This window comes from Oncorhynchus gorbuscha, linkage group LG04, assembly GCF_021184085.1.
Source record: "Oncorhynchus gorbuscha isolate QuinsamMale2020 ecotype Even-year linkage group LG04, OgorEven_v1.0, whole genome shotgun sequence".
NCBI classification, from domain to species: Eukaryota; Metazoa; Chordata; class Actinopteri; order Salmoniformes; family Salmonidae; genus Oncorhynchus; species Oncorhynchus gorbuscha.
In genome coordinates, this window is record NC_060176.1 from 18,785,526 (window position 1) to 18,813,028 (window position 27,503).

At 43.1% G+C, this 27,503-nt stretch overlaps 1 protein-coding gene across 20 annotated transcripts in view; it reads right to left on the reverse strand.

Annotated features, from left to right (window-relative positions):
- Positions 1-12,801: 12,801 nt before the first annotated feature.
- LOC124033793 (CUGBP Elav-like family member 3-B) overlaps positions 12,802-27,503 on the reverse strand; it is a 153,616-nt gene continuing 138,914 nt past the window's right edge. For all 20 annotated transcript variants that reach the window (XM_046346115.1, XM_046346114.1, XM_046346113.1 and 17 more), the window contains one exon: positions 12,802-21,183. The gene's annotated coding sequence lies outside the window, so the exon portion shown is untranslated. The remainder of the gene's footprint in view (positions 21,184-27,503) is intronic.

Genomic DNA, 27,503 nt, shown 5'->3' on the forward strand with positions numbered 1-27,503 from the left:
CCTCTGTGAACACGTAATACTGCAAAAACACCATATAAAACATCATAAACAAAGACTGTTCCTGCTACGTTATAATTTATAGTTGAATTACCGTGCCACCAAACAGTTTCTAATTGAGAAAATACTGTATTTTCTACCTCTACATACATGCCAAGAACATTTATGAAAAGCCTATGGATCCCTGTAATTGAATTATAGAACCGTTTGATAATGATTTGTTCTTTGATTAACATTGATTATTATGCTCCTCCTACATTCAATGAACAGGTCATCATATTAGACCTGCTTAATGACCTGTTGATCTTCACCAATAGCAAATAAACACACTATCATTTGTCTGGTGTATTATTTGTTGTTCTGCTGCACAGAAACACATGAATCATTTTATTCAGTACAGGGCTTGGCCATGTGAAGCTGTGTTTTTGTATCCGTGTTACATTATCAGATTTTCTTGTCAAGTCAAAAATGTGAGTTGAGAAAGGATGACATTCTTGCCAAAATACATATCAGAACATCGCAAGTAAATTAAGTGACTTTAATCGAAGCAGACAAAGGAAGACGTAGGCTATTGCAATGATGTGGCAATGGAGAACAAACATATAATTTAGCCGCATAACAGTGTATGAACGAATAAACATATAATTTAGCCGCATAACAGTGTATGAACGAATAAACATATAATTTAGCCGCATAACAGTGTATGAACGAATAAACATATAATTTAGCCGCATAACAGTGTATGAACGAATAAACATATAATTTAGCCGCATAACAGTGTATGAACGAATAAAGATATAATTTAGCCGCATAACAGTGTATGAACGAATAAACATATAATTCATAAACTAAAGTGTATCCTGTCTCCAAGCATATTTGTTCTGTTTAGTTATTTTTCGGGAATTTCATCCCTGAAAATCAAGCCTCCGCTCTGTCTCCCTTAGCAACAGGTTATAATCCATAGTTACGAGAGGCGGTTGCTTGGTGCGTTGCCGAGATACAGACCATCACGGCTACGTGGGAGGCCACAGGGTCCTTGACGATGGCAGTGAGACCAGGGACTGGTGAAAATATACATGACAAAAATGGTGGGATCTTTTTGTGTCTGTAAAATTAACTATGCGAGAAATTGCGGTGGAAACGCCTTTAAGCGCAAATATTTATCTAATAACCATCATATTGAAGTTGAACCTGGAGTCATAAGATGATATGGTGTGTGGTCCTCCCACTATGACTCGAGAAACCATGCAGTTTATTAGGCTACAAATGAAATAAAATACCAGCTCTCAGTCTCACACCAAAATTCGACGTTCATCCATGTTATTCAAACGCCAAATTTCGAAGTGTTTGAGGTTAAGGTATTAACTCCGAAATGTTTAAGGCTATGGTTAAGTTCAGACATTAACTCCGAATGGTTAGGGTTTGGGATAGGCTTAAAATAAAAATATTAAATAGATTAAGCTGAATTCAAACCTGCAACCTTTGGAATCAGAGGCAGATGCTAACGCCCATTCACCATCCCTGTCCACAACAAAAAACCGAAACCTACGTTGTTACGCCTAGTGACTGGTTTCTACGTTATCTCTCGACGTCGTCAGACCTGGCTGGAAATAAATTATGATGAACTTCACAGGGTGTTGAAAGTGCAGAGTGATGTTGGTGCTCCTTTCCAATAAATATCTAGGGTCGTATTTTGGTGACATGATCAACGGTTGACTGCCGTTTGACAAATACAAATATTCTTGCTCTTGTCCATAATAATCTCATCATGTAGAATATACTAGCTGTTATGAGCTATTGGCTCGAGCGCAGGTGCCAAGACCAGAGCAGGCAGATTTGCTATCCGTAGAGTTGAAAATGCGATGGAAACACATTAAACTTGAGATTTTAAGCAAAAAAAGTACATGTTTTGTGCACTACATCATCGCTCACTGACTTTCATCCGCAAAAAGGTCCGTTTGGTGGAACACACCACTGTTGCGAAAAATCGCATATATTCTTTATGCAGATGTTAGAATATTCGCATGAACTTCTGTTGCCAATTGTATGAAAACCCAGATAATGTGAGGTAGAAAAAAACAAAGGATAAAGTCAAACATCAAAACGCTTACCTTTATTTACTGAAAGTAACCACGCTGTTATTTCTGTCTGTTTTTGTGTGTGCCACAGGTGGCTGGTGGCAGTGTATTAGTAAGATGTACACTGCTAAAATGATATTTCCTCTTAACTTCTTCACGGAGGAACACAAATTCTCAGAGTTTTCCAGACTCCAGCACATGGGGAAATGTATAAAGACAAATGTGTGTTTCTCTTACGTGTAACTGCACAAACACTGATGCTGTAGCATTGGTCTCACCATTACTCAGGGAAGTTTTAAAAAACATGCAAAAAACGTGTGCATACTATATACCCACTGTATTATTAGTAATATCTCTGATACTTGTTGCATACACATGGAACAGAGGCAACAGTGGAGTGAGTTATCCAATCATGAAATAACAGTGTGCCTGTGCATTTGATGTGGATGGGCAAGCAAGGCTGTGAGTGTCTTCATTTGTCTTGCATTACCTTTGTGGAAGAAGCACCAGTTACTCCGGTCATTACAAAGACACCTGGAATTCCTCCAGGAGTCTACTGGCATATTAAAGAGGCAGTCGGAGCTCCAGTATTTCGCACCATCCCTCCCCAAACTTCCCTCTAGGGGGCAGTAGCACTATACTTACACCAGTGCTGCCCAGCCTCTGCTCCTGCTGACATAAAAGCCACAAAGCTAATAAGCCTTACACAAACTGCATAACCATCACACTCCCTTATTTCTCTTTAGGACATGGTTTAGACATTTTAAAGGATATTAGTATGATGGCACAAGATGAAAAGCCAACTTAAGGTAACACTCTCTGAATGAATCTTCAGCTCTACTCTACTACTATTCAAATGTTCCTTGGGACTTCATTACAAAAAAGTATGTCTTAAAGGTCAAATGCAGCTGTTTTATCTCAGTATCAGATCCTTCCTGGGTAACAATTAAGTACCTTACTGTGATTGTTTTTCAATGAAAATGGTCAAAAATAAACAAAAATAGCTTCTCAGCAAAGAATGATGTATCAAGCAAGAATTTTGCTCGGACTGTCAAGGAGTGGTCTGAATGGAGAGGGAAACTGAAAACTAGCTGCTTTTGGCAAAGAAGTTTGGCTGTCTCTTTGTTATTGGTCTATTAATAAATTGACCACATGGTGATGATGTCACAAGGCAGGCCAGAAATCCATCCCAATCAAACAGGCTGAAATTTCAGGCAGTCTTTTCAAAAACTCTTGCACTAAAAATGGTTTTGGCATCATTTTTTAAATGTCATAGCATTACTCCAACCACATAGTGTGTAAATATGTATATCACGTTTTTGACTGCACGTGGCCTTTAAAAACAGAAGCATAGACAACATGAAACATTTGTGTACATTTTGGGTTACTTTTTTTACAATTGTGTCTTTATTTTACTGGATGTAAGGGAACCTCATTATGCATGCAGTTTTTCTGTCTTAATACAGTTTTCATGTAAAAACTGAACGTGATATTAGTCTTGGTTGGTTGAGATGATTAATTACTTTTTCTAAACCCTGAGAGATTGTATGAGCTAAAATTGAGTAAACAGTATAATCATTTTACTAATTCAAAAAATGAAATAAGCAATGACTAGTCTGAATGGATATATATTTTTCTTTGCTAACCTGAACAGAGAACACCCACTATATAATTAAAACATGGAATAAGATATTGTATCTCTCAGAATAAATCAAGAAAAAAAACACCTTGTTAAAATTGTTACAAAACATTTATAATCAAACCAATATTTGTGTGGGTTGAGTTGTAAGATGGATGAATTATAGAAAATATATTAGTGAATCATGCAATCAATTGTGTCCAAATAGCAAACATGGTAAAAATATTCAATGATTATGTACAGAGAACACTCATGCCACATTATACTTGATGGAAATCTACCCAACAATTTACCCAACAATGGGCAAATATGAACATTATTTTAAAGCAGGGCAAGAGAACAAGATGCCCCTGTTCTATTGGATCCCCTGTTGGATGGGATGGAATGGCTTCTCTAATTGGTTTCAATTCTTAATTGAAATGTCATAAAAAGGCATCAGTAGATGTGCTGCCACAATTACCTCATGCAAATCTCCTGATGAATTGACGTGTGGGGCGTTACTGCGGCTGTTAAAAAATGCATTGATTTCTGCTGGAATGACATCAATTCAAATCAGGTCACGCTCTTGCTTCAACCTGTGGAAAGCTTTTGCCACCACTCAGTTTCCTATTCCTAGCAGGCTGATCTAAATACAAATGAAAACACTTGCACCCGTTCACAATGGGGGTACATCAGATTGATTTGATTGGTAAGCTTTTATATCATATGTATTATATCTATTCAAATGACCTTTTGTAGTAGAAATTGTGGGGGAAGAAAATGTTTTTGTTTCTCATTATCACGATGGTGCATTAGTTATGAGTACTTTATATAGAACAAACATAGTCTACAGGGAATGCAAAAGCACTTGTATGAATTATAGAACTCACTCACTCACTCACTCACTCACTCACTCACTCACTCACTCACTCACTCACTCACTCACTCACTCACTCACCCACTCACTCATTCATTCATTCATTCACTCATTCACTCATTCACTCATTCATTCATTCATTCATTCACTCACTCACTCACTCACTCACTCACTCACTCACTCACTCACTCACTCACTCACTCACTCACACACACACACACACACACACACACACACAGAATCGAAGGAGAGAAATGACATCTGATATGTGCAGAAAGGGACTCCGATAGCTTTGATTTAGCCTTTCACCAAATGTTCTGAGCATTATCTGGCAGGCCTGATGATAGAGGGTGGCAGGCCTGATGATAGAGGGTGTCAGGACCTGATGATAGAGGGTGGCAGGCCTGATGATAGAGGGTGTCAGGCCTGATGATAGAGGGTGTCAGGCCTGATGATAGAGGGTGGCAGGCCTGATGATAGAGGGTGGCAGGCCTGATGATAGAGGGTGGCAGGCCTGATGATAGAGGGTGTCAGGCCTGATGATAGAGGGTGTCAGGCCTGATGATAGAGGGGGCAGGCCTGATGATAGAGGGTGTCAGGCCTGATGATAGAGGGTGGCAGGCCTGATGATAGAGGGTGTCAGGCCTGATGATAGAGGGTGGCAGGCCTGATGATAGAGGGTGGCAGGCCTGATGATAGAGGGTGGCAGGCCTGATGATAGAGGGTGTCAGGCCTGATGATAGAGGGTGTCAGGCCTGATGATAGAGGGTGGCAGGCCTGATGATAGAGGGTGGCAGGCCTGATGATAGAGGGTGGCAGGCCTGATGATAGAGGGTGGCAGGCCTGATGATAGAGGGTGGCAGGCCTGATGATAGAGGGTGGCAGGCCTGATGATAGAGGGTGGCAGGCCTGATGATAGAGGGTGGCAGGCCTGATGATAGAGGGTGGCAGGCCTGATGATAGAGGGTGTCAGGCCTGATGATAGAGGGTGGCAGGCCTGATGATAGAGGGTGGCAGGCCTGATGATAGAGGGTGGCAGGCCTGATGATAGAGGGTGTCAGGCCTGATGATAGAGGGTGGCAGGCCTGATGATAGAGGGTGGCAGGCCTGATGATAGAGGGTGGCAGGCCTGATGATAGAGGGTGGCAGGCCTGATGATAGAGGGTGTCAGGCCTGATGATAGAGGGTGGCAGGCCTGATGATAGAGGGTGGCAGGCCTGATGATAGAGGGTGGCAGGCCTGATGATAGAGGGTGGCAGGCCTGATGATAGAGGGTGGCAGGCCTGATGATAGAGGGTGTCAGGCCTGATGATAGAGGGTGTCAGGCCTGATGATAGAGGGTGGCAGGCCTGATGATAGAGGGTGGCAGGCCTGATGATAGAGGGTGTCAGGCCTGATGATAGAGGGTGGCAGGCCTGATGATAGAGGGTGTCAGGCCTGATGATAGAGGGTGGCAGGCCTGATGATAGAGGGTGGCAGGCCTGATGATAGAGGGTGGCAGGCCTGATGATAGAGGGTGGCAGGCCCGAAGGAAAGGGTTAAAGCATCTTGTGAGTTATTGCCTTCCACTGTAGTCATAGCAACAGGTTAATAAGTAGCTTCTCTGATCTTCCTTTGTTGCTTTGTGCAGGTTGCTAAGATACAGATTGCATTCAGAGGTGCAAACATGTTCTAATAAGAAGAAGAATGAACTTTAAACACTGTAAAAAGATTGAACAAATTTAAAAACATTAGAGCGGAGCTGTCCTATTAGAACTATCCGATTTACAAAGAAATGGTTGAATTGAACAAAATGTAACAGTAACAAGAAAATAAACAATAGTTAAACAAAGACCATCATTAATAATGTGTTGTGCTTTATTCCTAGTTCTCATTGGTCTATAGACAATCTATTAATATAAAACACACTTTAATAATCTTCTTTTTTTGGCTAACAACCATCTCACACTAGAGTAGACCAGTAGGATAGTTTCCAAAGGTAAACCGGCCAATCAGATGATTTGGTAGTCTGTAGTCAAGCCTGTTCCTGGATACACACGGTGGATACAAGGGCAAAGTAAAGCATTGCCTCGGAGTTGCATCATTCTCTTCCCAGGTCTATTAGCAGGCATAGTCTGCCTAGCTCCTTATGAGACCCACTCAGAAAGCAGAATTAGACACACTTCCTCTTAGTGCTGTGACCTTTGTGAACCACTGCATCATGAGTTCTAATCCAAGGAGAAATGACCACGTCTGAGCTGTACTGAGGTATTACTGTAGTTGGTATATCTTTATTCATTTTGAATTACTGTAACACAGTAGAAAGACAGAATTTAGAATTACAATATTAATAGTCAATGATCCAACCTAGATTTTTTGGGGCAGATAATATTACAGATATGGTTAATCACATAAAGATATCTAATTTGTGTACTTACTTCCAAAAGAATCCCTGTAAAAGACATTTATAACTAAGACCACAGAGCCCCGCACTTGACACCAAGGTCTTCCTTCCCTACCCATTTCCCTGCCCTTCAAATGGCGGAGGCCTTCCTTCCCTACCCATTTCCCTGCCCTTCAAATGGCGGAGGCCTTTTATCAGAGGAAAATGTGCATTGATTGAAAAGACAAACGGCATCCATACTGACACAACAAACAAAAAACAAACAAGCAGCTGGAAGCTGTGAAGCAACGGTGGGGGAGCATTTGGGTTGTTTTGGATGATAACGCCTGATCCCTCTGTCCTGTGTCATTGTACGTCTCTGTCCTCTCAGCTCAGCCAGCAACAGGAGAACAGATAACTCTACCGCCTGCCGTGTAAATGTCCTGTCTGTCCCTCTGTCAAGACACCCTGTCCCTCCTGTGGACTATTGTGTGTGTGTGTGTGTGTGTGTTTGCAATTTCCCCCAGCGTATGTGTGGTTATGAGTGTGTGTGTGTGTATATAAATCAGACTTTGTGATTAAAGCAGGATAATTACAGAATAATGAAGCCTCAGTGTGATTTATAAAAATAAATTCAATGTCACAGCTGAATAGTGGCAGGTTAAATGACACTGACCCACCAAATACCAAGAGAGATTTGAACAAAGACTATCCTAAATACAAGTGAGAGGCTGGGGACTGGACTGGGCCAGGGTGGGCCCGAGGGAGGGGTAGTGGGATGTGTTGGCTTCGTAGCGAGCCAGAGGACCAATGCGGCCAGGTGGTTGGGGTTTGGTTTATTCTGCTTACATCTAGAGAAGAAAGAAAAGCAGTTTTACCTCTCCAATACTGATTAAAGGCCATGTTCTCCCACCGGGCTTCAGGCTAGTCTGGGTTCATTCAATCTCCAGGTTGATTACCCGATTGGACTCATTGATTGGAGGAGCACTTTAATGACCTATTGTCTCAAGTGTTAATCAGTTGTTGACAGACAGTTCTCTCTCGGACCAGCTGGGCTCGCTGAAACGATTGGCCAGAGAGGTAGAGGACCGATTGTCACGCCCTGACCTTAGAGAGCCTTTTTTTATGTCTCTATTTGGTTTGGTCAGGGTGTGATTTGGGGTGGGCATTCTATGTTTTGTTTTCTATGATTTTGTGCTTCTATGTTTTGGCCGGGTATGGTTCTCAATCAGGGACAGCTGTCTATCGTTGTCTCTGATTGCGAACCATACTTAGGTAGCCCTTTTCCTTTTCTTTCATTGTGGGTAGTTAACTTTGTTTGTGGCACTTAGCCCTGTAAGCTTCACGGTTGTTGCTTTCTTTTGTTGTTTTGTTGGCAACATTTGAAAATAAAAGGAAAATGCACGCTCACCACCCGCACTTTGGTCCACTTCTTTTGACGGCTGTGACACCGATGTTCACTGGACTTCCTTGGGCTGAATGATTCAAGGGCTATAAAAGCAGGAAGCACGTGGACCATGGAAGTTCTCGTTGGCCACATCCCTCTGGAGCGCCACCGTGCACGAGAGTGACATCGTCATCAGCGAAAGGGGTGGGGTTTAATGAGTCAGATGTACCTGGTTCGTTGTGCTCAAACCTTTTGCACTCACTCTGTTTTATATTTCATGGTTATGTTTTTACCACCCTGTGAGTTACCCTGAAATGAGAGAAAGATTGAGATATAAAAATGGGGGTTTGGTGCATGGTCTCTCTGTATGCACCTTTCATTTTGTATTTATGGAAACTCTGCAATTGCAAATCACATAAATTCTAAAGAAATGTGGAACCTTGTAAAATATTACCTAGGGGACAGAGACGGGGGGATTTTATGAATAAGGTCCACTGGTGTAAAACTGAGTTAGTGACCAAGATTTGGAATGGACCAGCAAGCGTAATGTGTTCAGCTGTATGGCTAACGCAGTGAAAAAATAATGGTGTCATTAGTGATCATCCAAACCCCAGACCTTACAGATTTGCTCAAACAATTTTCTTCATCCAGAATGACAAATTACCCCTAACGTATAATTATTTCTATTGAAAAAAGTGCTAGATAGAAAGCACTAAATTGGCTTGGATATCAATTTCTAATTTGTATTACCCCCATTTAGTCACAGTTTTCCTTTTGATGCCCCGTTGCAAAGAAAGAAAGAGATGAAAAGAGACTGACTGAGAAGAAAAGTGACAGGTACTTAGAGGCATAGTGAGTCTGTGGGTGTGTGTATGCATACATGCTTGTCCCCCCCCATCTATATTACCTGAGACAAAAAATAAATTAGTTTTGACAGAGAGTGACTCTGATCGCCCGTGGTGACATTTGGATGAGGTGACGAGGTCTGCCACTGCAGAAGACTGTAAACTTCTTCACAAATGGATTGGGTGGAGTTCTAATGCAAATTGAGGTGGAGATAGAGTGAACATAATTTGACCAACAATAAAAGCATATTAAGCAACACAATCTCCAAAGAAAACACCATACCTCTCCATAACTGCAGCAACAGAGATATGGCATGGCTGGCCGTTTTAATTATGGCATATGGGGCCTCCTGTGGTGCCGTCTGTAGATTATGGAGTGTGTTGCCGTTTTAATTATGGCATATAATATAAGGTGTCAGTCAAACTTACCTCGACGGTTAAGCTTAGGTATACATTCGAAGTGGTAAAGGTTAAGGTTTGGGATAGGGTTAAAACATGAAATTAAAATGACAAAACAAGAGGGATTGAACGCTGGGATAGAACCCACAATCCTCAGAGCTGTAGCTTGTGGTTTAACCCATCCCCAAACACAGTAGATGGTAATTGGTGCTAGCGTTGCCCCTAGTGGATGGTAGGAAATTGCAATGGAAATCAAATGAATACTTCATGTCATAATTTCACCATTTAAAATATGCTGAAATATGCCAGAATCGTCTAGACCCTGTCCTGATATTACTGTACATAAATAAACAGCTCCTCTGTATAAAACCTATACTTTCATAATTATGTCTGTGTTATTTCTATCCTATTGAATAGCAGAGTGGACATAATGGTTTAAGCCATCCTGTCCCCCTGTCCGTCTAGATCTATACCGAGCCCCTCGCTGGCTGTTGCTGCCTCCTTCTCTTTAATTATCTCCCCCTTTCAATCCCAACATCTTCAAGTCTCATCAATGCTTCTTCATTTCCGTCAATACCAGCAAAGGTCTAAGCTCTCCACACCTGGCCAGTCACCATGGAAACCTCACCTCTAACAACAAAGAGCTCTGTAAGAGACGGCAACGCTGTGTTCTCCTTGATTAGATATTGATTAAGCTTTTGTAAAACACAATAGGATTAAAATGATTGGGCAGCTTTGCTTACCCAGGGTCCACTCTAGACTTCCATTTAGTTATAAGCCTTTGTTATTTCAGAATCTACATGTTAAGAGGGATGGAATCGAAAACGCAGAGCCCTTTCCCCTGTCATTTTAGAGACCCCTCCAGGGACAGAAAGATGCACAAAGCAACTAGTACTTTACAGGGGATTACAGAGGGCTGGAAGTTATTCTCGACTGATCTCAGCCTTGAATAGACTATTGTGAACAAATAGAGGCTTTTGAGTGGCATAGCCTATGATTAGTGTTTCCAACCTGCTACCCATTACAAGGACATGCTAATAGGCCTGGTTGAGGCTGCCAGAGAGACATGCTTGGGAGCCCTAATGGGAAAAATATACATTAATGGACCATTAACATCATATGCTAAATGCATGCTAAATGCATGCTAAATGCATGCAAAATCACCAATAATAAGTCAACATGGTGAATATTACCACAGACTACCACATAGCCAAAACAACATAGTTACACAGTAAAAAAAGTAATGTTGTTTTTACGTTAACTTACTGACAGCCAGTTGCTTGTAAGTTACTATAAAACAAGGTATGTTACTGTAAATTCTTGTAAAGTTACTTAAAATTAACTTTTTTTTTTCTTCTCTCACCTCTAATTAGAATTCCAGACTGTATCAACCTATCAGGTGTGTCTACTTCTCACTTAGCAGGGAAGTAGGTGTGTGTCACCCTCATACGAAGGAGGGAACTGAAGAGGTGTAAGGTTGAGAGAACGGGGAGAACTCACCACACCTCTCCTGCTTGAAAAAGTGGGGATCTCTTAATTGAGGATAACCCATACGGAGGCATTTCTAATTAACATTGTCGAAACAATCTGACCCTTTCTGATAATAGTTCACAACCAAACATAAGAACATCCATCTCTTTTATTATCTCCCCCATAACAGCTTTTTAAATGTATTTTTTTATCTTCAATTAGTCTTTAATTTTTATTTTAAACTGGGTGGTTTGAGCACTGAATGCTGATTGGCTGAAAGCTGTATACCATGGGTATGACAAAACATGTATTTTTACTGCTCTAACTTTGTTGGTAACCAGTTTATAATAGTACCTCAAGTAAGGTACCTCAGAGCTTTGTGGTATATGGCCAATATACCACGGCTAAGGGCTGTATCCAGGAACTCTGCGTTGCGTCGTGTGTAAGAACAGCCCTTAGCCGTGGGGAAATGGCCATATAGCAGACCTCTTCGTGCAGTATTGCTTAATTCTACACTCTGAAGAGTACAGATGGAAGTGTTCTTGTAGTATTCCATGTTCTATCTTCTTTCACCCACACCCCTCCTTCCCCGAAAACAAACAAACCAAAAGCCCGTTAGCTGTGTTTCATTGGCTTTAGGGGAAACAGGACAGATTAAGTATCGACAGTGGTAGCTAACTGCTGAAGCTTATAGCTCAGAGGCAACACTGTGAAATCTCAGGGGTAGGAGAGAGACGCAATCGAAAAGACAGAAATAATTCTGCAAAGACTCACTCGAGGATCTATCCAGTTTGTCATGAGGAATCATGGACTGTCGGCAGCACAATGAGGAAGTCTCCAGGGACACAGACCAGGAGTCACCATGTGATGGCTACGAGTTACTGTTCCAACTGGGCCTTGTGCTTTTTTATCATCTGCAGATTTAACCACTATAAATCTGTTTCCACAACGATACTGTTCTCTTTGTACCAGGGGGCAAATAAACAAGAGATATCTTTAGTGTCTGTGGGGACTATGTGGTAATTGAAGTCCCTTGGGTGGCATACTCTATTCTGGGATGTTGAGCTGTCCAAGCAGTGATACTCAAAAGAAAAAAATCGTAAAATCGTCTTTGACCCAACTGAGTGTAACCTTTGAACTGGGCTGTGACGTGTGATGTGTCATGGCTGGTGTCCTCACTCTTTAGGGTTAACAAAAGTGGAGGAGAGTTGGTCCATAAGTAGGTCACTTAGTTACCACAGACAGGCTCAACATTACTGAAGCTTCTGTCTGCACCACAAATATTTCCTTCCTTCCTTTTCCTTCGTTATTATGGTCTACAAGATCAAATTCATTAATTCGTCTATTGATCGTTTACTTCTTATTAGTCAGATGCCAACTCACAAAAATCCTTAGTGCACCTGGATTTTGTTTCAACAGTAACACCTCAGTGGTAGATGGAATATCCATTTCAGGTTAATCAATTCACAATTTATTCCCCTCCCACTCCCAATCTCCGTCCCATTTATTATGCATTATTCGTCCTTTTTAAACGATTTTCTACTAACCTTCTCATCTAATTTGGTATTCAGATATGGTTAGCACTATTATCTCAATTAATACAATGACACATTCTAAATGCATTCTGCGTATATATCAAATGACAGAAGGCACCACAAGATGTTATACAGCTATACCAACCAAGGCCATGTCATGGCATGCTCTTCCAAGTTCAGCAGACTTTAGTTGACTGTAAATGATTGAATCAATAAAAGGAGGACAACGCAGGTTCAATCTTCTACGGGACTGTGCTTTATTTTAGTCTAAGCAGAATATAATGAACTAGAGAACTACAGTTCAGGAGCACTATGGGAGGAACCACCCCGAATTAGGGAAAAACAGACCCGTGCCAACACTAAGTCAAATTACAGTTCTGTTTTGAGAAAATAAAGATAAACAACTGATTTCTTTCAAGTAAAAATGAGAAAGATATACAAATATATCATTCAACTAAAATATTATAAATAAATGAACTAATAAGTACCTAAAATAAATGATGATAAATGACATAAAATAACATGTTTTATTTGTCTGACAGAAGTAAAATCAAGTGGATGAAATGCGAGAGAGAACCTGGGAATGTAATGTCTCATGAAGCAAAGTACAGTGGATGATTTTCGCTTTCCTGTATATCTGAATGGTTGCACAAAGGCTCTCATTTCATGTTTTGTTCGGGAAACTCTGCTCTATTGGTTTCATGTGATATAATTTGGTCCATGTAACCGATGGAAATGTAACTGTACTGTATGACCCCGTCCTTATTGGTGTCAGAAGTGGGATTGAGGCAAAACTGACACAAGGCAATCTTTACAACTGACAGCTGCATTTCAATGAAACAGAATCTCATCTCTGCAAGGAAAAACCAGAGCATGTTTACGAACAATGGAAAAGAACTAGCATTGGCATCCCCAGAATACAATGTATGTGCTACGTTTTTTAAGGTAATACTGCCGGAGAGAATGAATGTGTTTTAAGGCAGACTTCCCTCTTTTGATCAGTTTGGTGTCACGGCCACGGGTTGACCTGACTTGACCAAAACAGTGTAGTGGAACGTTCAATCTGTTATTGGCACATTTTCTTCAGTGGTGTTGGAGTCAACCACAGTTATTATATACAAGATAGACCAGTAATGTTGAAATAGCTCTTCAGAAATGATCTCCGAGAGAAAATTCCCGCATGCAGAGAAGATGAAAATAAAAGAGATGTCTCTGATTCTTTTTCAATAAAAAAAATGAATTCAAGATGAAGGAAATAATCAAACAAAAGAGAAATGTACGGCTGAAAGACAATGGTCATGTTAAATGACAGCTTATTTTTCAAAACAAATCTGACAACAAATGTTGTCATCTTTATGAATCCACATGACCTTTTATAATCTGTACAGTCCGGTTTCTTCATTCCTGTACTGAATGTAAGAGCTTTCTGTCAACAGCATATCGTTAAACTTGCCCATTTACATGTAATTCCATATGGGGATTGTGCAGCAAAATGTCCCTTCAACATGTATCTTCAAAGCATATCAGAATAAACCTTGAGACAATGGGTCCATCCCAGCTTCAGCAGATAACAAAACAGAAAACATAAGAGAATGGGGAAAAAAAGAACCATTTTACCAACGTGAATATAAAATCCATTTTAACATCAGCGCTTCAATATACAAGAAATAAAAATGTTTTCTCTCTACTGTTTTTGATAAATGATTTCATAGTTTCCTTCTCGTACTCAGTGAAATATATGAACTATTTCTTTCTTTTTTTTCAACATGATTTATTGTACGGTCGTCTATAAAGGAGCCTTAACAGAATTAAAAAATAAGCTATGTAATATGTACAGGAGTATCGCAGGCAGCTGTGTACTCGGGCCGTGGGGAGAGCAGAGGCAGGGGCAGGCCACAGAGGCAGGGAGATCTGCAGGGTAGTCATTCATTCTAGTAGCAGTGCATCTGGCTCACCTGGCCCAATCCTCTCTCTTTCTCATCATACACCTGTGTTCTGTGTTTTGGATCACATGGAAATATGCTTTCAGCTCCAATCTGGCAAACCCTCACCCCCTTCCGCCCATACCCGTGGAGCTGTGAAGCTAAGCGGTGACTGGCGGACGCCGCCCCGGTGGCAAGCTAGCTAGCAACTTGCGAACTAAATGGCTGCTGTCACTATCACCTGCTCCTCTGCACGGCACGGAGCAGACTGAGGGGCAGGCCTTCTCGTCACGTATTTGAGGTCACATCTATCCGTCTAATCAGCTCCAATTGGACTAATCCAATTAGCTAGTGCACAGGCAATCTTTCAACTGTCAGAAATATCATGATGTGTCAGTGTAAACCTAATTAATGGATTGCTCCAGGCTGGAATTGAAGCCCTACTAAATCATCTAGAATCAGATCTCTGCTATCCTCTCCCTGTTATGTTGGGTGGTGTTCAGCTGAGGGTATAGTGCATATTCATTCATGTTTACTCAGTAGCCAAAAAGGCCAAAGTGTTAAAAAGTCCTACCCTCTCCAAAGATTCCCTGCACTGCTGTGGATACGTTTTATAGTGACATCAATGTCCCACACAGCCAGGCGACTCCTATAGACGGACCTCTCTACTGTACAGTTCTTACTTCCTGACTCATTTGTTTCTGTGTTCTATTATTTACATGAAGGAATAAAAAATTCTGTCTCCACTTTTTGATTTGAATCTCCAGCTTTGTTGTCAAACATGATCCCACACTTTTCTGTGATTGACTCTTTATGTTGTTTATGAATAAAGTCTTTCCTTTTAGTGTCTTTTAAAATTGCACGTTGACCTGATGAATCCAAGGCATTAATGTTTCAATGACAGACAACACTCCCCCTGACTGACTGACAGTGTGATCGTGTCTCTGGCTCCTCCAGCTGCCCTGGCAGAGGTCCAACATGCTCCCCCAGCTCCCACCATACTCTCAGTGCCTCTGGGTGAATACGCAGCTCTTATTCCTCCCAAGCCAGACAAGGCAGGCAGGGCCCATGGGGAAGGCAAGGCTCTGAAAGTTTCCACTAATCATGACATCATAGCGCCTGATGCCCTGAGTATTGAGGTGACTTTGTGGAGTTTCAGTTTAGCATCCAGCCCCCCCCAAACCCACTTCACTTCCCCTCTCAGCAAAAATCCCATTTCCACAGCGAAAATCCCTTTTTGCGTTAGCTAAGCGAGGTGACGGAAAAGCTCTCCTTTTCTCCCAAAGCAGCTATTAAATGAGAGCCATTAATTTATCCCTCCTGTCCAACAGGTTCCTTTAATTATCTCTCCACTTTCAGTCAATTACATTTCACTTCCTTTCCTTGACAATCACTGCTATTTTAGGGTGAGTGTTCTCTACACCCAGGGGCTGGGGTCTGCTAGACATGCTAGGCAGATCTCTCTTCGCCCACTAGGATTGGTTATTCAACCCATCCGCCAGCTTCAGAGCTCAGATGATTGGTTATCTAGCCTCTTAGCCTCTTAGTCAACCTCTTCGGCTCTTAGGACTGGTTATCCTGCCCCTCTGTCAGCCTCGGAGCTCTGAGGTTTCTAACTCCTCATGAGGACAGACTTTATGGAATGCAAACTAGGAAGGCATTATATCTAGAGCCAGTAGAGGAGGAAGAATAACCAGAGGTTAAGAAATGTGAATAACTGCCTCACAGGTGCTAATGTTAGATGAGAGGTCAGGCATTACAGTGACCGTTGACATGACCAGAAATATGTTTTTGTTATATTATATTTTACATACAGTACCAGTCAAAAGTTTGGACACACCTACTCATTCAAGGGTTTTTCTTTATTTTTACTATTTTCTACATTGTAGAATAATAGTGAAGATATAAACTATGAATTAACACATATAGTAAAAATAAAGAAAGGTGTGTCCGAACTTTTGACTGTTACTGTATTTCCAAACCGACTCATAAAGTGAGTCGAACTAACAATAGCAATAACCTATAATGTCAATCTAAATATTCTCATCTTAACATGAGTGGGTGGCTTTCAGTCCTGCGTAAGGTGAATCACTCCTAAGTTAACATTCTTGACTAAAGGCCAGACAGGGCCAGAGCTGCGCTAAGATGGGCTGAGCTGGGCTGAGATGGGCTGACATGGGCTGAGCTGGGCTGAGATGGGCTGAGCTGGACTGAGATGGGCTGAGATGGGCTGAGATGGGCTGAGCTGGGCTGAGATGGGCTGAGCTGGGCTGAGATGGGCTGAGCTGGGCTGAGATGGGCTGAGATGGGCTGAGCTGGCAGACTTCTGGAGTCAGTAAGAGAAGGAATAAAACCCACTTCTCATTTTCTTTGTTCCAGAGCCTGGCTTCACTACAGCTATTTCTGTTTTCACTGCATGTCACACTAATAACCTTCCTCCCCTGTGTGGAAGAGCAATAAGTGGACCCTCGTTCTAACAGCTCCCTGATTTAACATGGTCTAATCTAACCTTCCCAAGCACTTTTCTGCAGCTCCCTGGTGCAACAGAAAGGCTATACGAGCGTAGCACGTTAGCCAAGCAGGGAATATAAGACTGGGCAGGGGGTTGGACCTAGGCTGAACCTAACCTTGCTCTAAGTTGACTGTAGGGGTGTGCAGCATATATCTGGTGTAGGAGCCATCAGAGGGCTCGTGGGGAGGCTAATGGGACTAGTCTTGCAGGAGTTGCTTTTGAAGCGGCAGAGAGACAAGCATAGGAGATTTCATCGCTCACGGAACATTAGGTTTCCTATTGATTAATTCAGCATTACGTCAATAATGAGCACAAAATGGCTGCTGTGAAGAACATGCATTCATATTGACCTACTTCACATTAACTCTTGTTGCTTCCTAGTTCCTACATGTTCTGCTGACTTCATAACAACTAAAGGCTGAATGTTTTTACTGTGTTTTTGAAGGCAAGCTGAGACAACACACGACCAAAGCTGGCACTGTTTTTTCAACGGGCATCATTTTGATTCAAAATAACTACTGTGCTTCACCAATATTGTTCCTCCAGTTCTGAACAATATTCTGTGCTTTGCAGGTGTCCCGACTGTAATACTGCCGTGAAAAATTCAATTTTTTTTAGAGCAGGTTGTTTTGTGGACAATGGCGGCTTCTGAGGCGATTGTTGAGACACAATTACGTGCTGAAAGCTGATGTACAATAACAGGGGCCACCCTGCAGGCAGCTGCAATGGAGGAACTGAGGGTTTTTCATCGGACTAGTTGGTTGTCTGCTACTCATTTCAACCTGCTATTGTTCAGTAGCTTTTATGCCTGGAGAAATATTTCAAACCTAGTCTATTTTGCCTTGTTTTCAACATAATCTACACCCACGCCAATCAAATATCCAACATTAATACCCAGAGTAGCTATGATATGGAGGGTTTTATCCACCTTCCTGGATCCCATCTCCATCATAAAGATGGCTGCGGTGATATCGGTGCCAGGTCAGCTGTCGGCATCCTTGCCAGGGAGCCGCTACAAACATAATTCTCTCTAATCTACCTTCTGTCATCACAGAGCATTCAAGGGACCATCCCCACTGTAATTTAGTCCAGGTGATTATGCAGATGACTTTTCACTTGGTTGGTGTTAATGTATAGAGCCTCACTATTACAACGTGATTAGAGGGAAAGGTGAAATAGCATGTCTAATACGGAGGAAGAGATAATTGAAGGCTACTGAAGCCAAACACTGAACTGCAAGTTGGTTTGAAACATTGTTCCAGGGGAACAGCTGAACAGCATAGCCTGGTAAGACCAGACTGAACCCACCATTTTTGAGTGCAGAGTTCAGTCTGGTTGAACCAGGCTATGAACAGCTAGGTTGGGGTTCTGGAAGGCATGATGGAACAGAACAGTGTCTATTTATAGCAGAGGAACACAAACACAAAGTCAGAAGCTAACATTCATTACAGTAGTGTGGTATGGTGAAAGCAAGGATACAAATCAAGACAAATCCAAGAGCTTTTCGCTCACAGAAAAGAGTGGCATGGTATTGTCTTTAAGCAGCTGGGAGAAAGACAGTGAAAGTCATTGTACTGTAGATGTGTCTTGTGTGATGCAGGCAGGCAGGGATTTCAGTCAATGACTTGGAATGAGTCCGCTCTGCTTTGGAGAGCAAGTCCCAGAGGTAAACAGAGACAAACTGGACAGAAGGCAGCAGGTACCTAATACATGCCAAGTGATTCCTTATCAACCCTTCAATCCCATTCCCAAAGAGCTAGGCAACACAGATACATGGTGTTTGGCAAGGTGGTGGTGTTGAGGGGGGGGTTGTGGCTTTTGATTGCATGGATTTGGTCCCCCGGGGGATAATTCCAAGGAGCATCACTTTGAAGGATAAGAAAAGACAAGGTTGGACATGTTGGTGTGGAGTATGACTCAGAGATCAGGGTTTGGCTGTTGACTTCTCCCACTCTCCTCTCGCCTTCCCTTCCCTGTCCAGCTCTGTCTCCCCCTCGGTATGCCTTCAGTCAGCTCTCAGGGAGTTGGGAGGGAGGGAGTGGGAGAGCTGGGGGAAAGCTGGTATTCTACTGAGAGAACTTGAGGAAGTGTGGACAGTGAATGACTTGCAATCCTATCCTTCTTCGAGACTCAAACGCAAACATATTGATCTGGTTTTCATATAGCGGGGCCAGCTGCATCCACCACAAAATAAAGGGCTCATAGACACTAACTAAAAGCCTGACAAGTTAAGAGTTCAGAGCTGTGATCTGCTAGGCATGGATTGGCAGGGAGGAGCTGAACGATGGCGGTTGTATGGCTGTAATTCAGACTGTGTTAGGTTAGGTTGAGACAGATAGGTAGGTTTTTCCACAGGCTCATTATATAATATTTGAAAAAAAAGCAGGTCAGGGAGGGGACATGTTAACAGTGGCATGTACATTATATACGACACAGCTAAATGAGCTCTAAAAGCTTCCACTGTTTGGCCATCCATAAATCTTGTGTGTCTTTCAGAGCAAGTTCTGCTTGTATCTGTTCTGCAGCCGTGGAGATGAGGCGATGTTTCTCAATCTCACCAGAGCTTTAGAACGGCTTCAGCGGACATAAATATCTCTGGCTCTCTCTCTCTCTCTCTCTCTCTCTGTCTCTCTCTCTCTCGTTCTCCCTCTTGCCTATAAAGTGGTTCTTTTTAATGGGTCAATTTTTATTTATTTTACTCAAACACCATGAGAGCCAATTCATTGTTATACTGTTGAGTCCACTCTTTTGGCAGTTTCAGTAGCTATCAACTCAATCATTTTCTTCTCTGCTTGCCTTAATTTTTGTCCATTAGTCCATCTCGTTTGCAGAAGCTTCTCTTTAAGCATTTCTTTAATACGTTTTATAATAGCACACTTCCTGTCGTAATAAAAAAGCTCAAAAGAAAAGAACACACCATGTCCGATTTGCTTGGTTTTTACAGTGGATTGTCGCTTGAACACAAAGGCTTGTGGGAAATAAGCCTCTCATATGTGCACCCTGTCCTGCACACACACTAGGAAGGTTCATCTGTCTTTTCTCTTCTTCTTCCCCCTCTTCTCAAAAACAGTTCCTGTATAGCTGTCAGATAGTGCTGTGAGTGAGTTGTACACCATGAGGAGGGACATGTCCAGCGGCCCGACCGTAACATCCAAGAGAGAGACCCCAATGCCCCAAAGCCCACTGGGACGGGACAGACAAAGTTAATAATTGTATCTTTTTCATCCCTCCTTACTTTACAAGTTCAAGTATTTTTTTCTTAAAAAAAAAAAACAGCAAAAAAGAGCAAATCTACTTTTGTAGTATTCTACATTTTCTAATCTACTAACTGGGGGCAAAACAACATAATAATCAGCCCCTTTACTACGTTTCCTTGTCTTTTTTTCAATGTATACATTATTTCCTTTATCTTTTTATTCTTACTTAGGCCACTGGATATTGATTTAATGATTTATTTTGACTACTATTAAATTGTAATACTTGCAGCTACAAGGTAAGAGTTTTTTAAATATATATATATATATATATATATGTATATATTTATATTCTTTTAAAAAGCGTTAAGTCCTTTGGTCCCTATTTCCTAAGGAATGATGCATGTAAATTCTCCTGGATTCTCCATTTCTCTTCTTCTTTCCTCAGAGCTCGCCCTGTCACAGAGCACATCACCTGTGTAGGCACGAAAACCAAAATGGCAGCAGGCTGGTGTGTGTGTGTGTGTGTGTGTGTGTGTGTGTGTGTGTGTGTGTGTGTGTGTGTGTGTGTGTGTGTGTGTGTGTGTGTGTGTGTGTGTGTGCGTGTGCGTGTGCGTGTGCGTGTGCGTGTGCGTGTGCGTGTGTGTGTGTGTGTGTGTGTGTATATGTACCGGTGTCAGTTTGCATGCTTTGAGCATAATGTGTCTATAAAGGTTTTCCATCTTCTCTAAAAAACAGCAGCAAAAAGTTGGTCTCTGCAAAAAATCCTCGTCCACAGACGCCAAAGCAAAACAGGGAAAAAAAGAGGCATTTGCTAAAAAAACAAACAAGAATCTCCGGGTTCTTTCTCCTCAGTCACCCAATCTTCTCCAGCTATTCTTCCAGCAGAATCAAGGGACCACCCTTCTTTCATGATATGTAGCAGAGCAAGAAGTCTTTGTACTTTATACTGCACTTGGTGGAAATAAGGTGTTGTGGCCCTTCATCCTGTAAGAGAGAGAGAGAGAGCAGATTCAGTGAGGCGAGGGCACATGGGGTCTTGTTCAGGGTGCTGGCTCCTGCCTGGTTTAGCACACTGACAGGCACAGCTAACAGAATGGAAAACAGACAAAGGAAAAGAAGGAGGATGTCAATCAGATCTAGAAAGTAGTGGGCTGGAGGTGGAGGGGTTGTGTTTTACCATATGGAACAGATGTATGCTGCGACAGCACTAATCCAAAGGCGGTAGGTATTTAAAGCAACTTTACTCTCGCCTCAGAAAAAAATATTTTACTAAACGTTAGCCTGTCATCTCTGTTAATTCCTCTGTTAATAGTCATTTCTGTTCATTTGTGATAATAATTTTTAAAAAGCCCAAATGACAACCGAGGGAAGGGGGACGCTAAAGACGAAGAAGGGATGCACTGAAGGTCAAACAGTAGCCCATTAATAACAAAATTATCATGTTAAAAGGGATTATTACAAAACTCCAGGGGGAGGGAAAGTGCATGATCATCTTTTCATGTGACATTTTTTGTGTGTGTAGTGAACAAATTTAAAATGAATGCTCAAAACTATTGGAAAATACACCCAGAGCTATAATGTCTTTATTGCCATAGCAGTAGATATGAAATAGATACTTTTTGTGGATTTATGTGCTTTTTGTCTCTGGTTAAATAAGCTGGAGTTAGGATGCAATCATTCTTAATGTGTACAGGCCCTGAATCCTGGTACAAAAAGACAGCCAAATCACAGCTAATCACTCTCACAGGGCCCACATGAAAAATACCTGACTTTGTGGAGCGAACATATGCCGTGCAAGTCTTTGTTCTGTGCTTTTCTCCTGAGAAACCAGCTTGTTACCATTTTTGAATAGATCAGCTATTTAACCGGGGGAGATGAGATGCTGGTAACGTATTTCATATCTGCGGAAGCAAGCAGGACCATTAGAGGTAAGCCTTCGCACTAAAATACCTGATTATAGATGTTCCACCAGTAATTCAAAGTAGGCATCTACCATAGAAGTTATAGAAGAAGAGAAAACAGTCCATTTAAAACATAGCAGCTTGTATTTCCAGAGGGGAGTTTTAAGTGGAAGCAACTGATGAAGACCAAACTACTGGAAAAACATATTTATATCTACATGGATAACTACCTACTTTCACACAAATGCGCACACCCTGAAGTGGCTCTCAATTAGAGATTGATGAGAGAGACACAGCCACAGGGGAGACAGGGGAATCCAGAGAGACCTGACCCACAGGGGAGACAGGGGAACCCAGAGTGACACAGCCACAGGAGAGACAGGTGAACCCAGAGAGACACAGCCACAGGAGAGACAGGTGAACCCAGAGAGACACAGGCACAGGAGAGACAGGTGAACCCAGAGTGACACAGGCACAGGAGAGACAGGTGAACCCAGAGAGACACAGCCACAGGAGAGACAGGTGAACCCAGAGAGACACAGCCACAGGGGAGACAGGTGAACCCAGAGAGACACAGCCACAGGGGAGACAGGGGAACCCAGAGAGACCTGACCCACAGGGGAGACAGGGGAACCCAGAGAGACCTGAGTTACAGAGGAGACAGGGGAACCCAGAGTGACACAGGCACAGGAGAGACAGGTGAACCCAGAGAGACACAACCACAGGAGAGACAGGTGAACCCAGAGAGACACAGCCACAGGGGAGACATGTGAACCCAGAGAGACACAGCCACAGGGGAGACAGGGGAACCCAGAGAGACACAGCCACAGGAGAGACAGGTGAACCCAGAGAGACACAGCCACAGGGGAGACAGGGGAACCCAGAGAGACCTGAGTTACAGAGAAGACAGGGGAACCCAGAGAGACACAGTCACAGGGGAGACAGGGGAACCCAGAGAGACACAGCCACAGGGGAGACAGGGGAACCCAGAGAGACCTGAGTTACAGAGGAGACAGGTGAACCCAGAGAGACACAGCCACAGGGGAGACAGGGGAACCCAGAGAGACCTGAGTTACAGAGGAGACAGGTGAACCCAGAGAGACACAGCCACAGGGGAGACAGGGGAACCCAGAGAGACCTGAGTTACAGAGGAGACAGGGGAAACCAGAGTGACCTGAGTTACAGAGGAGACAGGGGAACCCAGAGAGACACAGCCACAGGAGAGACAGGTGAACCCAGAGAGACACAGCCACAGGGGAGACAGGCGAACCCAGAGAGACCTGAGTTACAGGGGAGACAGCGGAAACCAGAGAGACCTGAGTTACAGGGGAGACAGGGGAAACCAGAGAGACCTGAGTTACAGAGGAGACAGGGGGAACCCAGAGAGACACAGCCACAGGAGAGACAGGTGAACCCAGAGAGACACAGCCACAGGGGAGACAGGGGAACCCAGAGAGACACAGCCACAGGAGAGACAGGCGAACCCAGAGAGACCTGATCCACAGGGGAGACAGGGGAACCCAGAGAGACCTGACCCACAGGAGAGACAGGCGAACCCAGAGAGACCTGATCCACAAGGGAGACAGGGGAACCCAGAGAGACCTGACCCAGAAGGGAGATAGGTGAACCCAGAGAGACCTGATCCACAAGGGACACAGGCGAATCCAGAGACACAGTGCCGAGCTGGCTGGTTGTCCTGACCGACTGCACTTAGTTAAGTCAGAGATCTGTATATAATGACAAGATGCTCATGTCTCTGCCCTAACAACGGGAGTTGTTGTCCCAAAGGCAAGAAGGCAGGTGACAAGCTTTGGTCCAAAATAAGCCCATAGAAACGCATTTTGACAGATTTTGGAGAGAGTAAAAATATTGAGACAATAGTAACAATAATAACTCATGCATGGAATGCTCCAGTAATGCACCAGTAATCTATTCAGTGGTAAAAGAGTTACAAACACAATTGTTGGTCATGATAATACTGAAAAGACCAGACTAAAACAACACAAGCAGAGGATGCACCATTCATGGTATTAGTTTCTTTGATGTGTTTTGATGGTATTTGTGTGTGAATGTGGGTGGAGTCAGGCTGGGGTGTGTGGGGCTACACCACTGCCTGCAGCTCTGCAGTCACAACGTAATTGGTTAGCCCCCTCATAAATATATACATGGGAAGTTATCCTCATGTTAGGCAAACAAAACAATCACACCAAGTACTCCAAGTGCAGATGAAATGCAGGGAGGAGTGTAGGAGAGTCAACATTTTCCTGTGCTTCTCTACAGTTTGTGGATGGATATATGGATGGAGGATATTTAATTGGCTGCACAAACACAGGGTCATCTTGTCTATCACTCAACTAAAGCTGGGGATTGCTAAAAAAAGAAGAAGGTTATTTTAGCAAAGAATCTGTCTTGTGACAACAAAAGTTGGCATCAGCTCTCTTGCGTTAAGAAACATTGGTAAAAATTATAAATAATTGCATAAACACTGTTGGTATACACAGTGCCTTCAGAAAGTATTCATACCCCTTGACTTATTCCATATTTTGTTGTGTTACAGTCTGAATTCAACATTTATTGAATATTTCTTTTTTCACTTTGTCATTATGGGTGCATCTACACACAATAACCCATAATGACAAAGTGAAAACATGTTTTTAGAAATATCTCATTTACAAACAGAAGGTTTCACAACCCTGAATCAATACACATTAGAATCACCTTTGGTAGTGATTACAGCTGTTAGTCTGTTTGAGCTTTGCACACCTGGATTGTGCAATATTTGCACATTATTATTTTGACAATTATTCAAACTCTGTCAAGTTGGTTGTTAATCATTGCTAGACAGCCATTTTCAAGTAATTCCATAGATTTTAAACCCGATTTAAGTCAAAATTGTAACTAGTCCATTGTAACTAGTCCACAACTCCAGCGTATATTTGGCCTTGTGTTTTAAGTTATTGACCTGCTGAAAGGTGAACCAGGGTTTGCTCTTGGATTTTGCCTCTGTTTAGCTCTATTCCGTTTCTTTTTATCCCAAACCAAAAAACTCCCTGACCATGCTGATGACAAGCATGTCCATAACATGATGCAGCCACCACTATGCTTGAAAATATGAAGAGTGGTACTCTGTGATGTGTTGTGTTGGATTTGCCCCAAACATAACGCTTTCCATTCAGGACATAAAGTTAATTTCTTTGCCACATTTTTTTGCAGTTCTACTTTAGTGCCTTATTGCAAACAGGATGTCATGTTTTGTCTTAGATTGTCTTGTCATTATGCTTTCCCTTCTGTTCGTTTCCCCCTGCTGGTCTTATTAGGTTCGTTCCCTTTTTCTATCCCTCTCTCTCCCCCTCCCTCTCTCTCCTCTCTCTATCGTTCCGTTCCTGCTCCCAGCTGTTCCTATTCCCCTAATCATCATTTAGTCTTCCCACACCTGTTCCTTATCTTTTCCCCTGATTAGAGTCCCTATTTCTTCCCTTGTTTTCCGTTCCTGTCCTGTCGGATCCTTGTCTATTGTTCACCGTGCTGTGTCTATGTATTGCCCTGTCGTGTCGTGTTTCCCTCAGATGCTGCGTGGTGAGCAGGTGTCTGAGTCTGCTACGTTCAAGTGCCTTCCCGAGGCAACCTGCAGTTCTTGATCAAGTCTCCAGTCTGTTCTCGTCATTACGAGTAGTATTATGCCTTTTGTTTGTAAAGTAACTTTACTGGATTAAAAACTCTGTTTTCGCCAAGTCGCTTTTGGGTCCTCATTCACCTGCATAACAGAAGGATCCGACCAAGGAATGGACCCAGCGACTACAGACGCTCGTAACACTGCCGTCGAGATCCAAGGAGCCATGCTCGGCAGACACGAGCAGGAATTGTCTGCTGCTCGCCATGCCGTGGAGAACCTGGCCGCTCAGGTTTCCGACCTCTCTGGACAGTTCCAGAGTCTTCGTCTCGTGCCACCTGTTACTTCCTGGCCTGCCGAGCCTCCGGAACCTAGGGTTAATAACCCACCTTGCTACTCCGGGCAGGCCACGGAGTGCCGCTCCTTTCTCACCCAGTGTGATATTGTGTTCTCTCTCCAACCCAACACATACTCTAGCGAGAGAGCTCGGGTTGCTTACGTCATTTCACTCCTTACTGGCCGGGCTCGAGACTGGGGCACAGCTATCTGGGAGGCAAGGGCTGATTGTTCAAACAATTACCAGAACTTTAAAGAGGAGATGATTCGGGTTTTTGACCGTTCAGTTTTTGGTAGGGAGGCTTCTAGGGCCCTGGCTTCTCTATGCCAAGGTGATCGATCCATAACGGATTACTCTATAGAGTTTCGCACTCTTGCTGCCTCTAGTGACTGGAACGAGCCAGCGCTGCTCGCTCGTTTTCTGGAGGGACTCCACGCAGTGGTCAAAGATGAGATTCTCTCTCGGGAGGTTCCTTCCAGTGTGGACTCTTTGATTGCTCTCGCCATCCGCATAGAACGACGGGTAGATCTTCGTCACCAAGCTCGTGGAAGAGAGCTCGCGTCAACGGTGTTTCCCTACTCCGCATCGCAACCATCTCCCTCCTCTGGCTCAGAGACTGAGCCCATGCAGCTGGGAGGTATTCGCATCTCGACCAAGGAGAGGGAACGGAGGATCACCAACCGCCTGTGCCTCTATTGCGGATTTGATGGACATTTTGTCAATTCATGTCCAGTAAAGGCCAGAGCTCATCAGTAAGCGGAGGGCTACTGGTGAGCGCTACTACTCAGGTCTCTTCATCTAGATCCTGTACTACTATGTCGGTTCATCTACGCTGGACCGGTTCGGGTGCTACATGCAGTGCCTTGATTGACTCTGGGGCTGAGGGTTGTTTCATGGACGAAGCATGGGCTCGGAAACATGACATTCCTTTCAGACAGTTAGACAAGCCTACGCCCATGTTCGCCTTAGATGGTAGTCATCTTCCCAGTATCAGATTTGAGACACTACCTTTAACTCTCACAGTATCTGGTAACCACAGTGAGACTATTTCTTTTTTGATTTTTCGTTCACCTTTTACACCTGTTGTTTTGGGTCATCCCTGGCTAGTATGTCATAATCCTTCTATTAATTGGTCTAGTAATTCTATCCTATCCTGGAACGTTTCTTGTCATGTGAAGTGTTTAATGTCTGCCATCCCTCCCATTTCTTCTGTCCCCACTTCTCAGGAGGAACCTGGCGATTTGACAGGAGTGCCGGAGGAATATCATGATCTGCGCACGGTCTTCAGTCGGTCCCGAGCCAACTCCCTTCCTCCTCACCGGTCGTATGATTGTAGTATTGATCTCCTTCCGGGGACCACTCCTCCTCGGGGTAGACTATACTCTCTGTCGGCTCCCGAACGTAAGGCTCTCGAGGATTATTTATCTGTGTCTCTTGACGCCGGTACCATAGTGCC